Source organism: Rhinolophus ferrumequinum, chromosome 7, assembly GCF_004115265.2.
Source record: "Rhinolophus ferrumequinum isolate MPI-CBG mRhiFer1 chromosome 7, mRhiFer1_v1.p, whole genome shotgun sequence".
NCBI lineage: Eukaryota > Metazoa > Chordata > Mammalia > Chiroptera > Rhinolophidae > Rhinolophus > Rhinolophus ferrumequinum.
The window spans coordinates 20,580,810-20,591,438 of NC_046290.1; positions in this window are offsets into that span (position 1 = coordinate 20,580,810).

Below are 10,629 nucleotides of genomic sequence, written 5' to 3' on the forward strand. Positions count from 1 at the left end.
TCTCCAGAAGCTCATGGTCCAGGGGGTAAGGCTTCCGTAAGTATATTGTGAGTATTTTCAGTACCTAACTACAGTACTCCCCCCCAGAAGGTGGCATGGAGGTGATCTTCAGAGAGGTACAGATGAAAGTGTTCATAGGAAGAAAAAAGTGTTTCTGCCCAGTCATGGGGTTGTGGGGGAGGTTTAGGAATTAGTAAGATTGTGATAAAGGAAGATAAGAAATCAAAAAGAATAGCTAGGGAGAGAGAGGAGAGAGAGAGAGGGATGTTTAAGCAATGCCACCGACCTCAGCTGAGGTCTCTGAAAAGGACAAGGCACCGGAACACAGAGCATCACCGATGCCAGAGCAGCTGATTTTTTTTATGTTGTTTTATTTTTGCTTTTGTTTGTTTGCTATTTGGTTGAAAGTTAACCTGGTCGGGAACAGAAACCCATGGAAAGGAATGATGCTAGTAGAAATGCACTTTCTGAAGGATATGTACATTGTACAGTAGGACGCACGGCGTGCTATGGCCAAGTGCCACCCCGCCCCCAGCTCTGTACCACCCCAGGGCAAGCAGAGGCCACAGGATCTAGGAAATTTCCCTGACCTAATGGTCACGTAGGCAGGAAGTGCAATGTGCTGTCTCCAGGACACAGTTCAGGACACAGATTCCTGCAGTTAGAAAGGCTAAGCCCTTTTCCATCACCGTAACAAACTTCTCCCCATAATAATTATTAGTATGTATGAGAGTAATTCACTCTAGCTGCTGCAACAGACAAAATCCAAAATCTCCATAAAGTGTAAGTTGTACTCTTACGAAGCTTATGATGGTCGTGGGCCTTTCACCCTCTTGTAGCTATGCCATGTGGAGCGCACCGCTCCAAGGTTTAACGTGGCAGGGGAGGAGAGCTAGCTGGATGATCCTATGCGACGTTTCTAAGGGGCAGGGCCTACATGTGGTTTATACTGCTTCTGCTCACATCTCATTGGCCACAGCTCAGTCATGTGGCCCAAACCAACTGGACAGAAGCTGGGAGATGTACACACACAAGCACATGTGTGTCTGGTGAGCAGACCTCTATGTATCTGCCCCGTAATTTCAGTCTCTGTCAAACTTGCAGTATCTTTCCCAATTGCCACCAATTTCAGTCACCATAATAAGGTATACCCCATAACCATGAGGGTGTTTTCAGAAGAGCAGGTAGGAAATCATTTACAAATTCAATCTTCAAGTTGAAAACCTGAGGTTTTGTGTACCATCCTGACTCCAGTGCCCATGGTAGATATTTCCAATCAATTGTCTCGTGTATCTCCTAGATGTAGCCTTAGAATCCCCCACAGGAATGCCCCCGAAGCCATCAGTAATAGAATAGCGTTGACCTACTTGCCATCCCAAACCTGAGATCAAGTTGTCCAGGGAAAGACTTGTTTCTTCTCATTCCAAGTTTTGTTGACTACTCACCACTGACACTTGGGAAGAGTATTCTCTTCCTGAGATGGTCAAAACTTTGGGACAATTAAGGAAGCCCGAAGGCCCAGCCCGCCATTATAGTTAGCTCATATCTTCATTTCATAAATCTGAGCCAACAAGTGTGTATGACTTTGTTTGAACAAGTCAGATGTTAATTTCAGCATGGTTGCTGTATCTCTCTGTAAGACTCCTGAACTTTTACATTCATTCTGCAAATGTTATTTGAGAACCAACAACGGACCGGGCACTGATCAAGGTAATAGGGATACAGGGGTAAAATGGACAGGCACACACCTTGCTCTGTGCATATCCTTCCCTCAAGGACAGCCATGATTTAATCTCCCATTATTAATCTTAGTTTGCCTGGCCAAACATTTTATACTGAATGACACCCTGTTTCTTTAGATCACTTTTCTAGGTCTCATATTCGTGAATTCAATATTTTTCTAAATATGCTATGAATAGATATGGCTCTTTAAAAGAAGTAGATTGTCTCCTACTTCTGCCTATAATATACTTATCCCTTTTTTTTAAATGTCTCCCTTGACATATTTGATCATCTTTATTGCTTCCTGAGCCATCTAGTCCCAAAAACTTAACTTTCGATGGCAAATGTGTCTTGCTTGCACATTGATAAGAAAATGTCTCCTTTTAGTCAGTAAAGGTTTTATCAAAGCTTTTAACTTTGCTTAGCTGCCTGATTATAATGCCTTACTTTTACACAGCACCTTAGAAATAACTATCATATATATGACTTAATGTAACTCTCACAAAAGTCCCATAAAGTAGGCTGCATCGTTCTCATTTCACAAAGTGGGGTCATTTGTCCTTAGATCCTATCACAAGAATTGGAATTAAACTCCCTTCTTTTCACTCAGGTTCTGCAGTCCTGCCACACAGCCCCATATTTTCCCCTTTGTATGGACAGTCCAATCTCATTCACTTGAGAGAAACATTTATTGGGAGAAAAAAAAAATTATTTTGTCCTTATTTCAAATTCAGATGAGTTTGGACTCTGTTGATGGCTGCAGGCTCAAAGACATCCCTCTCTATAAGATCAGGTCAAGTGCTCTGTGACGAAAAAAAGAGACTGAAAGCAAAATTCTGCCTATTGACCCCAGTTACCCAATTGGTTCCAATTACAAAATTGGAACAGTGTTCCCAAGGAAAAATGTTCCCAAGAAACATAAAATTCCACCCAAGGCTGCAAAAGCTCTAATTGTTTATATAATAATAATCTTGACAATATTGGTATTTCAAACACCGACTTGTGGTAAGCCCTCTGTAGGGTGGCCATGCCCTAGAACAGGAGAGGGACAGGAAAGGCATCAGGACTTCCTGTCACTTCTTAGGCAACTCAAAGTCCATGACTACAGGTGACATAGTGGAGAAAGAAGGGAGACTTGTTCTGGCCATGAGAACCACTGAATCCTGGTACCCACCCCAGTGATACCCCTGGAAACCCCAACTGCCCAGGTAGGTGGTGTCTCTATGGCACAATAGTAGCTACAAATCTTTGTTAACAAACTAAAAGTAATGTTTTTTCCACGTTTCTATAACTGAACTTAATTTGTTTTCTGTGAGCAACAAAAACTCAACTTTAGTCATTTGGGGTTTCTTTCCACAACCTTTCACTGATATTACAGCTAGGTTCTAAGGGGCTAAGGTAACATAAAGAGTTAGGGTTTGGAGGAAGATGAGATATGGTCAGAGCTTAAAGCTTACCTGCTCCGGGAGCTAAGAAGAGGAGATAGATTCCAGAAAAAAACACATAATTCTCATAACCCTCTCTGTCTGTCCTCCCAACCATCACAAAATGGGGAGGTTGAAGTTTAATGATCAGAACTTTTTATGTTATTGTCATTATTTCTCATTCTCAGAATGTCAGGATCAAAAGCTTTCCTAAATTACGGCTTTGGCAGAGATTCAGAAAGAGCTGAAAGTTACATCAGAATGTCACTATTTCAAATTTAATGCTAATTTATACGTGTTTTCTTATGCTTTACTATCTCAAACATTACACGTATTTTTTTATATTATTAAAATATACTAAGTAATATATGAAGATAGAGCCAGTCTCCTTCAATGACCTCTGAACCTCCCATATGATGAGAACTTGACTACCTATTTTATGAGTAAAAAAATGTTTTTCCTTATCATAGATCAAGAAGGTCGTGACAAAGTGTTTTCTGGTTTGTGAATACATTTATATGAAAAATCTTGCAAAGCTACAAAAATTAAATCCCAATTGAATATATATTTAACAAATAATTCGTATTGAAAACAAATAATTTATATTTGAAAACAATAAACATGCTAAAGTCAGGCTGTTTGGTTCCCTTTGGATCCAAAGAAATATATCTACCTGACAAGAATTTGGCAAAATGACACCAAGATTCAAATGATAGCTCTCAAGTGAGAAAAGGTTGAAGGGCAGATTGATTTTGGCATTAAGATCTGAGCTGAGCCTCTGAAGGAGCATTAGAACCTTCAGCAAATCCCTGGGTGCTTCTCTAAAATGAAATCCCCAGTCACACTCCAGAAATCATCAGAGGTGGTTTATGTACTCCACAGGCTATAGGCATTCCAAACTTTGGAGGCTCCACCTTCATTAGATTACAGTGTACCCACGCTTTACCTTACAGACGTGAATCAAATTGAAGTTTGCTAGTATATAACCTTGTTATATATACCCTTAGACATTTATTGATTTTAATTTGCAATTTTCCTAATGTATTTTGAAACACTTTATTTAACACATTAGGCTTTGGGGGGCTGTAGCTCATCTGGAAGCTAATAGGTACTGTGTGTATTGTGCCTAATGTATTCAAAGACACCAAGGAGGAAGTGAAGATGGAATTTGGGTATCTGCGTTTATAGCACATGTCCCAGTGATTTTTATGCACACCCGAATTTGAGACAGAAGCGAAGTCATTGAGGTAACACAGGCAAAGGCATGTTCAAGGAACTGTGGGCAGATCAGTGAGAGTAGGAAAGAAGGTTCTGGAAGGGATGAGGAGAGATGAATGTTCTAATATTTTTGCACATTCCTTCCAATTTTCCTTTACCTATCGTATGCAAAGCATAAACTTATTTACCAAATGTTAAGGGGATTAAAACAGGTGTCCTCCCTAGAAAAGGTTGGAAAATAGTTCATACACATTTATTTAAAACCTCAGGTGAAGCTCTCTACTCTTCCCTCTTTTTTTCAGAACTTTTATGGCTACTTCCCCTGAAGGTGTCAGTCAAGAAGCAAATAATTAAAATCCCCCTAGACTTGACTCATCAGGCTTGCTAAGCATTGGCTTCTGTTTCTCTGTTTAAAGTCAGCTGGGGAGCCTCAGCTAGGGAAGTCCCCCTCTCCCAGGGCCCAATCAGAGTCCCACTTTAATTGGCCTAATTGGAAGAAGACATAACCAAATTTCCAACTAGAGTTATAAACGAGCATTGGAACAGAATATTGTTATCTTTTCAGAGAAAGCTCTCCTGATAATCACTTTTAAAAGGTAAAAGTCCTTAAACGAGAAGAGGTGAGCAAATCAGATCGATTACAGCTGTTAATCATCCCTCAAAGTAAAGTTGGGTCTTTTCACTTAGGTAATTTGGAAGTAAGATATTTATTCTTGTATTAATTTTAATTTTTATCAAATTAATATATGTATATTATCTAAACTGCCAAATAGTTCTATAAAGCTTATAGCAAAAATTTCCCCCTCCACCTCCACTTCTTCTCTCAGAGGTAATCCCTTTCAACTCTCCCAGATAGTTCTTCTAGTATTTACTTCCATATTTCTAAATAATGCTATATTAGGTTGAATCATAAGAAATTGCTATTGTTGCAGGTAAAATGTGGTTACTATCAACAATTTCACATGCTTCAACTTAATACTACTATTTCTTGGGTTTCCAGTTTTGAACATTGTCTACTGACTTCCCACTACGGAGAGCAAGGATTCAGATTTACTGCAACACCCCCAAGACACACACACACACACACACACACACACTCATTTCTCCCTCATCCTTCCCATATTCATAGTTAGTTATAGCACGATTGGCAATTAGGAGTTTACATTATTACCCTGTGTAAATATTGCTCATAGTTGAGCCTTATACTTTACTGGACTATAATTTCACTTCTTTTCTTGTTCAACTATATTTTTTCCTGAAATTAATAATTGCCTCTTTTTTTAACATTTTCTTAGTTTCCTATATATCTGTCATAATCCAGCCACACATTTGCTGACATGATTCTTAAATTCCTCTCGACCATGTAAGGAAATCTCTACAAGTTTTCTTTCGCTTGCAGTATCACTTCAGAAATTTCCCCTGTCTCTGATGTCGTGAATAATTTTTTTAAAACTTCTTCTGCTTCCCACTGTTTATCTCTATTTTTTTCTGAATTTCTTTTCTGTTTGCTTTGATCTTTGTCTGTCATAGTAACCAGCTTCCTCAAATGTCTGGTGATTGTTAGCTGTCGGCTCATAGTTAATAGTGAGGCCCTGAAAAGCTAATTAGAAATTCTGTGTCAGCTAATGGGCCTCTATAGGGTGATTGACAGAAATGGTTGGTTTTACTGGCACACACAAATGTCAGCATTTGTAAACCTTTGGTCTTGGGTCGGGCAGTTTCCTCTGAGAGGATTCCTCCAATCTCCTCCAGGTAGCGTAATTGGCCAACGTGGTGTTCAAGACCGTGAACCTGTTGTAGCTCAAGTCTCTAGCCTGATGTCATTCGGTCTGAATCATTTCCTTTTACCCGAAGTTTAAAAGATGTAATGTGATGTAAAGCCATGCACCTTTCCATCAAACTTGTAAGCTACACAGGAAATTTAGAGAAATAGTAACACTGTGTTTTATAGAACAATTTAGTGACATTCAGTAGTGTTAAAATTTCAGTCTCTTGACAATCTAGTTCACAGTCTGAAAGATCATGTTTCTTCCTAGAGAAAAAAAATAAAAAACCTTCACATGATTTTCTTAAACAACCCATTTGATTCTTGATCCCTTCGTTTCAAAGTCCCTTAGTTTCATTGGGTCCTTAGAGAATGAGTAGCTTGTATACATGTAAAATCCCCCCTTATAATCACGGGACCCAAATGTTACATTGCACTAACATCTTTTGTTTTAAATCTGTTTCATTATCTCACAAAACAGATGACCTCTGTACTCAAGTCAGGTTTACCTCATTTCACTTGGAAATTTTGTAAACCATTGGTCCTCAGATGGTCTGTCCTCAATTAAATGTGGTCAAGGGCTTCCTCCATAGAAGTGTCTTTTTAAAATTCTCCTTGGTTACTGGTGAGTAATACGTAATGTATCTTTGGGGGACAAGGATGTTAACAGTATGCCTGGTCATATTACTAACTGTACATAAAGAATAACTTTCAACACCATTTACAACAATCAGTCCTCTTTATTTCTGCTTTGTTGGTAAAGCCCTCTAGGAAATGTTACACACAGAGACAACATGATATGTTATACATCTTTGTTATCCATCAATGTACCTGCCACATTATGTACACAGTAGGTTCCCAATGAATATGTATTGAATACTTGAATGAGTGAATTTTCACATCTTTGAAGAATTACTTGTTAATATTTATTCTTCGGGAATGTCAAGCTGTGTCTAAAAGTAATCAAGTGTAACAATTGTAATATTTTCCTAAGCTTTTGTGCCTTACATTTTACATGCTTTCACATTCACTTTCTGATAGATGGTGCATAAAGCATCTTTTTCATGTTTGCAATGATCCCACATAGTCAAGATTCTCAGTGTTGAGCTATCACACACATTGACCTTGAAATCCCCAGGGTTTGATATTGGATGGTGACTCAGGAAAAGACATTAGATTTTTTTTTTTAATTTTTTTTTTAGTGTTGAATATTGCAGCTGGGCTTCCTAATCAGGATAAAAGAGGCTGAATACCTGGGGGACAGACATAATACACACACCGAAAGGAGATGTTCATCTCTTCTGAATACATGATAATGGAGAGAATGGTGCTGAGCAAGCACAGTGTCAGGATAAAGTGTGGACCATGGGAAAATGCTGCACAAGCAAAACTGATGAGAAAAAGTTTCTTACAGCAGCTTTGAAAATATATACTTTTTTTAATTTCAAAAGTTAGGTTATTTTTTTTTTAATTTGGGGAATAAGATTGCTGGCTAAATGTTTGGCTCTTTGTAAAAAGGAAAACACTGTTTTCTGAATTTGATTGTGTATGTCTATTGGTGTATTGTTGGGGTAAGGGTATGACAAGGAGAGATAATTGGGGCACAGCACCAGAAAGTTCAAGCCGGGAAAGAAAATTACATCACTGGTGTAAATGAAAATAATGATTTTCTAAATGAGGGTTAATGAAATGGATAACTTTCTACATATAAAAACTATTTTGTCCTAAGTTTACTCTCAACATCCCAAACATCAAAGACATTTAATGTGGGTTTTGCTTTCAGCACACTTTTGTTTTATACTAACTTCTCTGTTTCTGCATGCATCTATTCAATTGTTTCTAAAAGCATTTGTCGCACACCTGCTCCATGCAAAGTGCTTTGCAAAGCCATGTCTGAGATCAAAAGAGAGAGGATTCTTATTTATCCGGGAAGAGTTGTTAAATATTTTCATTCTGCGGAAGGCTCCGCATTGTTCATTAAAAATAGTTGTATATATTTTCACCAGTTAGAAGAAAAACATTGCTTGATTCCTTTAGCTGTTTTACCTATAATGGATGCTTTTCTAACTGCAATGTGGGTTGAGTTAATAAACTTCCCAAGGAGAAATTAATAGGCTACCTTTCCATTTGCAGGATTGGATACATTTAATGATGCTTCTAAGTATTTCAAAGATTTTCACTTTGCATTATTTTGCATAGACAAAGGAAAGAAAAAAGGTTTACAAAATATATTTTTCCTATTTGTATTAAAATTTTAAAATTAGAGTAGCAGTTCAAATTACTAGTGTCCTTCCTTTAGAATATAAATTGCTAATTCCTTTTATGGAATTACAGAGAAAATTATTATAAAAATTAAATATTCAAGCATTTTTATTGTTGTAAAATAGCTAAATATGTGTAATCATTTGATATGTGTTTTTTTTAATTAACTTCTTATTTCTATATTTTCTATGGAGGAAGACTGTATTTTTTTAGATAATTTTCAAAATTGAAGAAAAACAATATATCTTAAATGTGTCAACAGAGCAGTGTTTTTATTGTAACTTTCATAGTATTTATTTGATTAGACAAAATTATGTTACCAACAAATCTGCATCAAATATTTTTCTCAAGTATCAAAATAACTTGTAATTAAGGAGCATACTTAATTATGAGTTCATCATTCTCTGAGAACGTATGTTATAGCTGTAAAACCAAGCATGATAAAACATATGAACAAAAACACAGTATATAAAATGCTGAATTTTTAAAAATTTGTTTAGTATTATGGAATTGCATATTATGAGTGAGATACTCACCAGAAATAGAGAAAATGAATGACTCTAAAACGTTTATAACATGGTTGGAGAAACAAACAGGTAAACCAATGAATACAATACAATGTTCTTGTCAACACCTGTTGTGGCATCTGCTCAGCCTTGATTACCTGAGGGCTGACAGTCCCAACCCAGCACAATTAGGGTCTCCTGGCCATGGCGGGTTAGACAAATGCTTCTGGTAGCTCAAATTTTATTTCTGTTACTTACAGAGTTTTGTTTTGGTTACTTTTGTTTCTGTTAGTTACCCAAACAAAATGTTACTAAGAAAACTATGAAAGTGCACCCTGTTCAAACACCAACATGCCAGTAGCAGATGCCGGTAGCAGAAGGAAGTCCACTGTATCATCCCACCTCCAACAGGGAGGAGAAGCTCGGGCTGAGGAACAGAAGCGGCAGATGTGTCCAAAGCACTGTAGGTGAGACAAAGACCCAACACTACTAGCTACCAAAGCATAGCAGCTCCACAAGGGGCCTGCCCACTCCACAGTGTTCTCTCAGGAAGAAGGAATCTAGCCAAGGCCCTCATGTCAAATCTCTTCCGTTTCCTCTCTCCGCCACTTGCACAGGTATAAGGCTGCTACTTGAGGTACAGGTGGAACGAGTTCTGGTGTCTGTCACCTCACAGGCTATTGATGGCAGACATTTAGGGAGCAGTGAAAAACAAGTGCTTCAGCCTGAAGAACCACTCCTGGAGTAAAAACGCAAGGGACGGCTGCAGCAGTTCACTGACCCATCTTATGCTAAGTGCGCTGCTACCGGGTGCTTGTGAGGACGTCCTCCAAGAGAAGGTGGTCCACTGCACACATCAAGGCGGGCCATGCCTCACTGGGCCTGAGTTACCAGCCTTTTCCCTTCCCAAATAATCACTTCTCAGGGCAAGAGCAGACCCCATAGGAGCCAGTTCAAGGCCATTTCAGCAGCACCTAGGAGACTGGAACCACCGTCCCTTTGCATTGGCCCTTCATATCTCTCCTTGGACTCAAACAGCATTATGTGAAAGGCTTTGCTATCCTTCCCCACCATTAGACGTTCATCAAGTCAAGCCTGGAAACACCAACCCTGCAGAAACTCAAATTTCAGTGAGAAGAGATAGAGGAGTGATTAACCATCGTTCCCAGACAACTCTTGCGTGTCCCATGCAAATTGTACCCACTCTGCTCCAAAGCTGGTCATACACTAAGACAATGATAAAGATTGAGTTGTACATTTGAACCTGGACCAGACTCTGTCTGCTGCACATCTGCAGGACGCTGGTCTAAATCCAGAGTCTTCCTGCCATTGGGGAAAGTGGTGGTCAGGGCCAGTGGTGAAGGGAAGAAAGCCCCTATTCAGGCACCCAACTATCGAAGAACAAAGAGGAACTTGTGGCACAAGTGTCCATATCTAACTTTTAAAACACTTTCTGGAAGGCATGATGTTTGAATTGAGTTTGAAGTATGAATAACAATTTTCCAGATACAATTGGTAGTAGTCCTCCAAAGGCAAGTAACAGCATGAGTAAAGCCAATGGCAAGTGTGAGAGAATTTCAAGCTGGAAATACTATGCCACGGGGCTTGAATGTTCTGCTGAAGGTTAGAGGATGTCCTTGAAAGAGTTGAAATAGAAGAGTGACTTAATCAGATTAGGGATTCAAAAACTTCAAAACAAGAGCAATGTAGAGAATTGAGTAAAGCCCTGAGT